Source organism: Gavialis gangeticus, unplaced genomic scaffold (genome assembly GCF_001723915.1).
Source record: "Gavialis gangeticus isolate Ggan-Ray unplaced genomic scaffold, GavGan_comp1, whole genome shotgun sequence".
In the NCBI taxonomy this organism is placed as follows: domain Eukaryota; kingdom Metazoa; phylum Chordata; order Crocodylia; family Gavialidae; genus Gavialis; species Gavialis gangeticus.
The window spans coordinates 47,233,578-47,245,519 of NW_017729033.1; positions in this window are offsets into that span (position 1 = coordinate 47,233,578).

Below are 11,942 nucleotides of genomic sequence, written 5' to 3' on the forward strand. Positions count from 1 at the left end.
TGTTCACCAGGGCCCCCCTTGGAGTCACCAGGAACAATGGCCACAACCTGAGGGAGGATAGGTTTAGGTTAGATATTAGGAAGAACTACTTCATGGTAAGGGTGGCCAGAGCCTGGAATAGGCTTCCCAGAGAGGTGGTATCTCACCTGCCCTGGAGATCTTCAAGAGGAGACTGGATAGGCACCTGGCTGGGGTCTTATGACCCCTGCCACCCCCAGTGCTCCTTCCTGCCCATGGCAGGGGGTCGGACTAGATGATCTGTCTAGGTCCCTTCCGACTCATTGATTCTATGATTCTATGAAGCTATGTAGAGCAGCTCAAAGATAACCCTTGCCCAAAGTGGTGTAGCTTTAAGTGCTTTGAGGGTACTTAGCACAGTTTAATATATGGACATTCCCATTTTAAGTACCTTTAGAAAGGTTTAAAAGTCACTTGTAACACCACCCTTAGAAAACTTCTTTTTGGAAAAAAACAAAACAAAACAAAACAATGTCTACTTTGAAATTCTCCTTTGTGTCTACAAACATTTTAATCAATAGTTGCAGATCCATTTTCTCCTTTATTTGATACAGTAATACTTTCCTTTTCTCTCCTTCTGGAATGAAATTTAAACCTTGGTGTTAAACAACAAGAGAAATGAAAGTATGGGTAAATATTTATGGAATAAATGAGTTTTCGCATTTAAAACCAGGCACCAAAAAACTGAAAAGTGTCAAATAAAAATTACATCTAAGGTTTTGGTGTACTTTATACAAATTGTACAAGGATGCAAGATGTGATGTATCAAGTGAGAGAACCTAAATTTGCTACTTCAACCACTAAATTAGTTCCTTCCTGCTAAGAAATGATTCTGTAAAGTCACTGGGAAATTATAGCAATATTTTAATGCAAAATGAATAACTACTGTGTACTCTAGAGTATGTGCAATGTACACATTTATAGCTATTGTTGTGTGCCTCAATAAAGAGAAGGTAATCCTGTATAAAAAAGCTCTCATTAGTAAAATGAAAATGGTTAAAATCATTGATGTGGATTACTTTGAATTTCTGTATTATTCTAATTTGGCAGCTCTGTTATCTAACAAATCCATATGTAACAAACAGCAGACTAGGATATTAAATATATATCACAGTAGAATTAGAATGTTGATTCCTCAGCTCTAAACACAGGTTTCTACTACTAGAACAAATATAGATCTTCATTAGCTAGAAACAAACTTCCATGAGAGTTGGTTAGATAACGTAAAACTAGAATGCAAATTCATTAAGGATTTAGGCCCAGATCCCACAAAGATAATTAGACAGGGTGACACTAAGCATTAGTAAAATTATCTTTAGTTGTCTCAGGAGTGGAATCCACACACCCAAGCATTGGCGATGCCTGGAGGGTTTATGTGGGTGCACGTGCCCCCCTGAGATTGGCCATGCACCCCTTGGAAGCGCCAGCTGCCAAACCAGAAGCACATGAACTTCTGGTTTTACCACTGGCTCCGTGATCGGCTGCTAGGGCACCTTCCCCTGCCCGGTTGGCAATCAGCTGCTGGGGATCCCCCGCATTGGCGACCTGGTGCCCCCTCAGATTTGGGAAGCACCAGTCAGCCATGCATCCAAGTTAGATGTCTAAGTTTTATACAGGCAGTCCTCAGACTTATGACACAATTGGTTCCTGAAAACTGCATCTTATGTCAAAATGTTGTAACTCAGAATGTTGTAAGTTGAGGACTGCCTGTATATATGGAAAGAGTTAAAGACCTAAGAATGGGATTTGTAGCAGCTGGTTTACCAAATGCCTAACTGAGCCAATAGGAGAGGTGAGGCTGTGTTGAAGAAAAAGGTGTGACTGAAAAGCTGCCTTTCTCCCAGATTTAAGGGTCTACCTTAAGCCATAAATTATGTGACAGCCCCAAACCACATCTGGGACTTAGATGCCTAGAGCATCCCTTACAGTTGGAGGACTCCAAAACTGGGAGTGATTGCAAACACTCTGGAGGATAGGGTTAGAATTCAAAAGGATCTTGCTAAACTAGAGAACAGGGCTATAAACTGTAAAGTGCATTTCAGCCAAAACAAATGCTAAGTGGTACACCTATAAAAGAGGAACAAAATGCACAAATACAGAATAGGGATAACTGGTTAGACAGTAGCACTGCCAAGAGAAATCTGGGGATATAGTAAAAGGAGTATTACATACAAGACTTGGGAGGTAATAGTTCCATTGTCCTTAGTGCTGGTTGTGCCTCTACTAGAATATTGGCTAAGTACAGACAGTCAAAAAAACCTGAGACTGAAACGATTCAAACATCACAGAATAGTTTAAGCTGTGTTGATTGAAATGATAAGCAAGTGAACAGACATTCACTTTTGATTCCAGAAATGCAGCCACATGTCTGCAGTGGCCCTGGACAGAAGCTGGGGGGGCACTAGAGGATGCCTCCCTGCTCAGCTGGAGTAGACAGCTTAAGCCAAGGCAAGCCCACCCACCCTACAAGGGGCAGTTTGTGGGAGAGTTGCAGGACTGTGAACTAACTTGAATTTGGAGGGGATCTGGGACAAATGTTCAATAAACCAAGAAACCTAAAAGAGTAAAGTCTGATACTATTCAGTTTATTTTAAACTAGTTTCAGCCATTTTGAAAGCAGTCCAGGCTGGCAGGGCACCTGGGGGGCAGGGTGCCAGCCCAGGCTGCTCCAATCAGGCTTCACATGCTGTGCATGAATAAATTCCAAAGCAATACACTCCAGAGTTTATTCGTGTGCATTAATTAAGGAAAAACGTCTTCACAGTTTGTGTGACCAGACTCTGGAATAGACTCCTAGCAGGGGTGATGCAGGCACCTACCCTGGAGATCTTCAACAGGAGACTGGACACATAACTTGCTGGGGTTATTTAATCCCAGCAGTCTTTCCTGCCCAGAGGAGGGGGACCCTATGATCTCATGAGGTCCGTTCCAGCCCTAAACATCTGTGAATCACACATGTAGACACACTCCCTGAATCTGTATAGGGGTTTGGACTAAATAGCTTTTAAAGACCTTTACAACCCAAGGGTTCTATGACAGGTTTATTGTTTGCTTTTAAAACACAGCTGCTGGTGGTATAGCTGCTTTCCAGCTGTTATACATTTAGCATACTGCATTTGAAACAGGAAACATGGGGCTTATGCCAACGTTAGCAACAGGAAGTTCAAACCCACATTTCCCATAGAAGTGCCATAACCAGTAGGCTAGAGGTAAAGTTGGACTGGGGCACACTCCATGGTACCAGTTGTGGTAAGGCATGTCCAATTCATTCCTGGTAGAAGCACAAGAAAGAATATGACTCAATAGCTCAAGCCCCATATTAAGTAACTAAGCAATTTTTTGGGTCTGGACCTGGGTTCCTCGTGTTGTGCACAAATGTCAGTAATATCAGAGGGGTTTATAATAAATGCACGTTTAATATATTTTATATTTTATATAATTCTGCCTGTAAATATGGCTTTTATTTGTTTGCAGTCCTTCATAAAAGTCAATATCTGCTCTACTAGGCATATATTAAAAAAATCTGCATGCTAAAAATATTTTGCTGCAAACCTATTGGTAATGATAATACTGGTATTTTTATTTCTATTTCTGGCTTAAAGATAGGCTTTTCTTTTAAAACCAAAGGCAAGCAAGTTAAACAGTTATTGTATCAAGGAGATGAGAAAATGAATCTGTAGCTATTGATTAAAGTGTCTGTAGACACAAAAGAGAATCACAAAATAAACAGATATTGTTTCATACAAAACCTTTATCCTGTTAAGTGATGGGAATCTACACTGAAATAGCACAGTGTGATTTATGCCCAGTGTAACAAGAAAAGCTAAAGCTGAAACTAATTTCCTGCAATCTGTGAATTTGTATTCATGTGACAAAACTTGATGACTGCTATAGAAGTACTTGTATAGTAAGGTTTACTCTAGAGGATAAAAGTTGCACATCAAGCTTATCGCATGGTATAGAACAGTATGTGGGTCCAAAGCTTCCATGTGTCATAGGCTTCCTGGAAAGCAATGCATACTGTGTATTTCCACTGAAGTCTGTAGGCATTGGTGAGTACTGCATCCAGTTTTGGGCACCGCACTTCAAGAGGGATGTGGATAACCTTGAAAGGGTTCAGAGAAGGGCTACTCGTATGGCTGAGGGCCTTCAGGTAAGATCCTGTGAAGACAGACTGAGGGATCTGAATCTCTTCAGCCTCCACAAGAGAAGGCTGAGAGGTGATCTTGTGGCTGTCTACAAACTCATCGGAGGGGGGAAGCAGGGAATAGGGGACACTCTGTTTACCAGGATGCCCCTCAGGGTTACCAGAAATAATGGCCACAAACTGAAGGAGAACAGATTTAGATTGGACATAAGGAAGAAATTCTGTATGGCAAGGGTTGCCAAAATAGGGAACGGGCTTCCAAGGGAGGTGCTTTCCCCTACCCTGGAGGTGTTCAAGAGGAGATTAGACAGGCGTCTGGCTGCCTGGAGCAGGGGATCAGACCTGATGATCTACCAGGTCCCTTCTGACTGTAGAAATCTATGAGTTTTAAGCAGTTAGCAACTTACTGATTCTATTACACAGAATCTGGGCCCCTGTAGGTTCTGTTCAGGAAAGCATGTAATATTGTAGTGCCTTCTTGACCCTATAGATATATTCCAAAAATGCAATGTATTTTGAATGCTTCTTTTTATTTATTTCATATTTACTTCTAATTAATATTTGGGGAAAAATAAACTGACATTTGACCTAGAAGGTTTGTTCTAGTTGTCTAGGGACAGTTACATTACTCGGTCTATTTACAACACATGATCCACATCATATATTTGAACCGTTTTAAAGTGATGAAGTCATTAGACAATCAGATTAATACCTCCTATGGAGCTTTTAAAGTTGTAGTTGACTCTGAGCTAAATCCTGCTTGCTTGTCTCTCACAAGTAGTTCCACTTACTCCACTGAATTTAATTGTGTGGGTTGGATTATCCTTTTCTAGCTTTAAAATGTTTGAGATGTGTTTACTGGCTGCTGCGTACCTATTTATCTTGATCATTGCATGCAGTTTACTCAATTGATTAGAACAGATATGATGGAGATGTTAGTCTATTGTAGAAACTGAATTTCGGTATTTGTTTAAAGTGATATTTTTCCTTTGAGAATCCATAATTTCCATTTTGGATTCATATAAATCTTGGATCTGTTACAGATAATAAATCAAACTGTCCCAAGGTTCTGAAATATGGTATTTATTTTATAATTAAAATAATACCATGTATATACACAAATTATGGAAAGTTATCAAAATATTATGCCAAGTCATCTCTGGCGTAGCTGTGGAAGCCTCTCTTGTTGTACATTCATTAGAAAGTAGCAAGACACCAGAAGGACAAACAAAAAAGTTCAAGATTAAGCCTGGTATGCTAAAATGAATTTCAATGACTAAATTTCAAACCCCTGAAAATAAGGGTTATATTAGCAAAGCTGACAGACCTATGACCATAGCATCACTAATGGGTGCCACTTTAATTCAAAGTTGCTATTCATGGACTATAATATGGTATGACACTACATTAAGTATTCTTTATCTCCTGCTCAAGAAAATGCCAGTCACATCCCTTCCAAGATTGTAAACGTATCACCTCTATTTCTGAAGATAATTTGAAAAATAGAACACATCATTTTCTTTTGTTTACACATTAAAAACTATACTTATGTAGGAAACTGAAAGTCAATTTGAAGCACAAAGGCCTGACTGTGTTACAAAGCTTCTTAAAATGACAGATTTCTATAAACACAAGTCATGCTTTAAAATATCTAAGGAACCTAAGATACCTAAGGGTATCTGAGAAAACAAACATTTTTATACATCTTTGTCTTCTCAGCACTACATTTGGAACACCTAGATGCCTGCAGATAGATAAATAAACTTGAGACATTGCTGTCTATATAATTTTAAAAGTTTAGAAGGATGAAATTATCAGCTAGGAAGTTAAAAGCATTGTCTGATAGATTATGAATGTTTTTGTGCAGCCTTATTGGTAGTTGCCAGATAGGGTTTGGTACAAATCATATTACCTGTGAACTGGTGAGACAGAGGCTGTGTCTACACGAAACGTTGACGGTGCAGTAGCTTGTTACTACTGTGCAGTAGCGTTGTGTGCACTGGCGATGCGCAGGTGCAAGCGCACCCCCTGAGCGTGGCTGTGAACCCTCTATGAAAAGGCACCACCTACACTGTCGGCAGCACCTGCGGGCAATCACTGCTCACCAACCCCCTTTGCCGGTGGTGTCTGTGGGAGCTCTCTGCTTACCACTTCTGTGCTTCCACTGCCACTAGCGCTGCTGTGCCCACCCCCCAGCTGCCGAGGGCACACGGTGTTTACGGCTGCATGACAGGAAGCATGACGTGAAGCTACTGCATGGTAGTAATGAGCTACTGTGCAGTCAGTGTCACCTAAAAGCCCTTTGGCAATGTTTGGGATGATTATCATATGAATAAATTTTATTACTGTCCAGTGCTTATGAGTAACACAGGCAGTACTGGCTGATACTTGGTTTAAAAGGTTCATAGTAGAATGTCTGAAGCCTTATCAAATTATTAAATAATTTGGATCTAATTTTCTAATTTGGATGCATGCAGGCATTAAATACCTTACTGCTATTTTGGGTGCTTAAACAACTGTTGTTCTATAGCCAGCAGTTGGTGCACACCAAGGACAATAGTGATTCTTTGACTCTTCTTTTACAAGCCTATTAAGTGCAACTTTTCTTTTGTGCAAGCTTTTTGAACAGTTCTTTTTCAAGAGCTTTGTCCAGGTTATGCATATAGAGGAGATAAGGATAATGAAAGCAAAGCACTATGTGTGTGACCCTTCTCGACCAAATCAGTGGTTCCTTTGGCAGTAAAACAGATGATGGACAGCCAGTGATGAATTCTCTCCCATCTTAGAAAGAAAGAAAGTCAATCCAATTGTCTACTTCTCAACTCTCCATGATAATAATTAGTGCCAATGGTTTGTCAACAGTGTTTTGGTATATAGCCTTTAAATGGCTATTAGCATAGTTTGAATGGAGAAACCTAAAAGACAAGAAGCTAGATAACTACCACATCAATATTTTGGGGTCAAGTGCATCAGGACTCAGTGTCAAACAAAGATAGAAAGTGAATATTATGTTATTCTTTCTCAGGAATTCAAAAGTGTCCTAGGATAATGTCATCAGAAGGACACTGAAGATCCAATGGACGCAACTGTTTTTTTAACCATCAGCATAAAATTATACTTTGTAATTAAAATGTAGACTGTAGAGTTCAAGCTGTGTTGCTAACTAAATATGGCATATAGTTAATGTCCATTCATACACACAGGGAAGAGGATTCTGATAGGAGATGGCCCTTTCATTTAGCAGCCAAGTAAGGCCTGGTATTGGAAGGTAAAACTAGATTTATACATGTAGAAGAAGGTGCTCATTTTAAAAAGTGAAGGTAATTAACCTTTAGAAAACTACTTACCTTGGGATATGGTAGGATCCTCAATCACTAGAAGTTTTTAAATCAAGCCTGGATGTCTTTCTAAGTGCCCCAATCCAGCTCAAAGGCAATTTATGAATTTGATGGAAGAATTACTGTGGGAAATTCTATGGTTTGTCCTAGATAGCTGCTCAGATTAAATGGTCCTAATGGTCCAGAGGCCCTAAAATAGGGTTCAGTCAGAGCTGTGCTCAGCAAAGAAATTAAGGTATTCAGGATGTATCCTTCTGTTTCTGGATGACAATTTAGGAAGAAAGAAGCTCCCAGTTTTACTGTACTTTAAGTATGGATCAGAAAATTCTGTACAGAAGGCATATTGCAATACCAGGAGGTGATGGATGAATTCCAAATGGAAATTATTAATACTATTATTTATATTTATACTAAAGTAGCACCCAGAGACTTCTCATTGTTGGTCCTTTTTGTGCTGTGTTCTGTACCGGCTAATTGCAGGGCATTCTCCACCCCCAAAGAGTTTATGACCTGAAGAAACAGATAAGATGCACACAAGGCAACAGGAAAGGGGAAGGGAGAAGGTAAGAATGACAGTAACACAGGTTTGTATATATTTCAGCAACATACATTTTGAAATCTTTCTACTTTATTTTTAAAAGATAAGTGAGTGAGAGTTATTAAGGAGTCACTTAAGGATCAGCAGCCTTGTCAAATTAAATTAGAAGCAAATGTCCCTACACTGGAGAAATCTGTTTTCTATCAAGGTAAAAAAAAAAAATCTCTCCAAGACTTCTTGTAAAAAGTTGAATTAGGAAAAAAGAAAAAGAAAATGGAGCTGAAGCTTTAAAAAACTTCAAAGTGTGAAAGAATAATTAGAAAAAGGGAGAGATACAGAACATTTGCCTGTGTAGTTAGACAGTGAGAAAATGGTGCAGGAAATCACAGCAAATTAAGAACAACTTCATGGAACCGCTTTGGGTCTGTGGCTGCATAGTTTTTCACAGTTAACTAACAAACTAGGAAACTTCTGTTAAACATTCCCAGGCACCTGTCACTTGAAATAAAAGTGAATCTTTCTAACAAATAACAGTCCCAAGGTTGTTTTTTTTTTTGTTAGGGGCTGGGGGCAAAGGAGAGGAAAGAGGCAGACTAGACTAACTAATTGGTCTTTCTCCTCTCAGATTTCTGTGAGTATTTATAAGCTAGACACTGAGATATGATAAGATCACATTTTATTGGATCATCCAGTATTCCATCTAGTAGAGTTTAATACTATACATTCATGCTAGTTTTTGTATTACATGCACGATAAAATTACATAAAACATGACATTTACATGCCTTTTTAAAAAAAACACCACATTCATCCAGAACTGGTATCTAGAATCTGCTTTTACAATATTAAATATTGGTCATTATCTTTCAGAAGAATTTCATTAGTTCAAGAGAATTTGATTGGTGACCAGACTCAAAGCTGCTAAGATTGCTTACAGACATTCAAAAAAACAATAATAAAAATGGTGCTTTAGTTTAAACTAGGTGTGTTCCAGGGCCAAGCCCAGTGCAGAAGACATATCAGATTAGCTGGACCTGGCTCACTCATCTGTATAGTTTGGGACTTTTACTGGGGCTTTTTTTGGTGGTTTTATCTAATAGCTTTTACTTATAGAATCAGTTATTAGATAAAAGCACCAAAAAGCCCCACTGAAGTGCCTGATCTATACAGATGCTGTGGAGCCACTAATACTGATACTGAACTAATACTCTGCTTTTTCCAGTATAGTGTGGGTTTTTTTAAAAAAATGTTTCTAAGCAGCCTTAAAGAATAGGACAAGAAAGTCTGACAAAGTCAGTCACCAAGTACTGGGTTACAAATCTCAAAACTCCAACTCAGCTGCTGCATTAATGTGGAGGCCTCTAAGCTCCACAGGTATCTCAGTCCTTGACCTTAAAGTTCCCCAGTTACTTAAGCTTCTGCCTTTGCATATGCCCAGAGTATGCCTACCCAAGACAGATCACTGCTGGGGTACTGGAAATAGCATAGCTGAATCAGCACACTGTTCCTCTGAGATTAATTAGCTCTGCTGAGGTGCTGGATATATTAGCTCCAATGCAGTGCTGCACAACTGTGGCTCTACTACTCCTGACACCTGAAGGTACAGACAAATGTACATTTTTAGCCACTTTAAATGGGGAGGGGAAGCTGCTGTTTGGAAGCATGCAGCAGCTAAGTTATTGTGATCTAAATGCTATATCTGCTGTAGTATGTGCTCATTGGGAAGCAGATTTTCAGGCAATTGTTGATGCCTTTACGGAGGCATACAAGAAAATGGGACTGACACTAAGCATTCAGTAGACGAGGTCCTTCATCAACAAGCTCTTAATGAGCAGTCCCCAGCTTTGATAATCCAGATATATGGTGAGACTCTGGAGAATGTTGACTATTCCAGTACCTAATCTCTTGCAGAAGGCTGACATCAATGAAGAAATCCAACGTCATCTCAAATGAGTAAGTGCAGCCTTTGGACACTTGAGGAAATGGGTGTTCAAAGATCACAACACCAGATTCAAAACCAATCTCATGGTTTATCAATAAGTCATGATCTCTACCTTATTGTATGGAGCTGAAACACGGACAATTAAATGTTTACAAGACAGGATCCTACAACCTGAAACAAGCCAATTAAAGATAAAGGTAAAAACAAGTTCTGTTTTAGAGACAGGAGAACTTAGATGTCTCGGGGAATCAGTTATTCACTCCAGTGTCGGTATTCCTTTATGAATAACTTGCTTATTTTCCTTCCTTAATCTGTCTGAACTATTCAGCCACCCCTGAATATAATACACATCTTGTTTTTGAAAGCAGAATAAAGGGGGCCAGGGGGGATTTTTGCAGTTACAGCTACATAGGGCAGAGCTTAATCTTCAGCTGACCTATCCTCCCTTTCCTGTTTAACTGAAGCTGAAACCCTAGTGATCCTGAATACTAGTCTCCATGGATGGATCTATGATTCTGAAAACAGTCTCCAAGGCTGTGAAATAAGAGGAGCAGCTAGAAGGTAGAAAAATTGCCTTAGGAAAGGTTAGCTTGATTATTGGAACATCAATGCTATTAAAAAGGAGAGATGACCCATTAAGTCAATGGACTCCCTCAGCTGCATGAATAGCAATGCAACAGCCACTGTGGAGTAGGAATCAAAGCAGGGTGTTTCTCTCTCCATCTGAATATCTATTTTTTCCCTTAAGGCATGCACCCCAAAGAAGGGGGGAGCTGATTTTGGGGGAAAGGGTGCTGGGTGTATGCAAAAAATACAGCATATTTTCAAAAAGGTGCATGGGATTTCTGTGTGCATAACCATGCACTCCGATGGGTCTACTTGGCAATAGCATGTACAACAGCTAATGAAATATTTGCAAAGTGCCTGCAGAGATACTGATTTTGCATGCTGTTCACAGGCTTAGCTTATACATATTTAAACCTAAGATTTTTAAAAAATATGATTGTGATGCAGTGGTCTATAACTTTAACTATAGTGCTGTTGAGTGTCATTTTTTCAGAAGTGTGAACTGTTGCGTTGTTTAGATGTCATGATTTTAATGTGTTTTTTAAAGGTCTACTTCACTGTATCTTCAGCAGGTGCTTTGGGCTCATGAGTAATAACCAAGCTCTTGGGTGAACAATAATATGTGATCTCAGCATGCAATATTCTTATGAATTCATAAACAAAGTAAACAGTATGAAGCAGCTCTACATTTTATGACCACAGCATTTTTGAGAGTAAAGATACTACACAGTCAAGTTGAATTTAAGTAAGAATTTTAAACGTGTACTTTTCTAGCTTATGTATAGCTGATACTTTAATTAGCCAGAATGAACTGATCTGATGTTGATGATTTCCTTGTTCATGTTTCTGTTAAATCCAAGAAGAAAAATCACTGATCTTAATGAAATCTCCTTATTGATAAGTCAAAATGTATAGTTCTAGTTTCTACTATCTCATGGAGGAGCTGCCTTTCTTGAGTTTATTATTTTGGAAAGTGTCAGACTCAGAAGGATGAATCTAACAGTCTCCTAGAGTCATGCTTACTTTGGCATTAGTAACTTAGTCATCTCAAACAAGTTTTCTCTTTTTAATTATCACCATAATTTCTCATGGTTTCTCACTGATTCCATTTATGCCTATTTTCATCTTTATTTACAGCTTGTTTTCATGACAAACCCATTCTCTTAGAACTATCATTAAATTTTAAAACATTAAATTTAAGTTGTGTAAACAAAATGCATGTCTCTGTAAATTCCTTCTTATGAAATTAAAAAAAAATGGAATGAGGCTTGCATTTTAGGTGACGCAGAGTGCTTGTACACATGACAGGGGGTTAGTTCTCCCTAAATTGAAATGGTGGTTTTTTAATTGGTGGGCTTTTAATGGTGTCATTTAAAAACCTACCATTTTAATT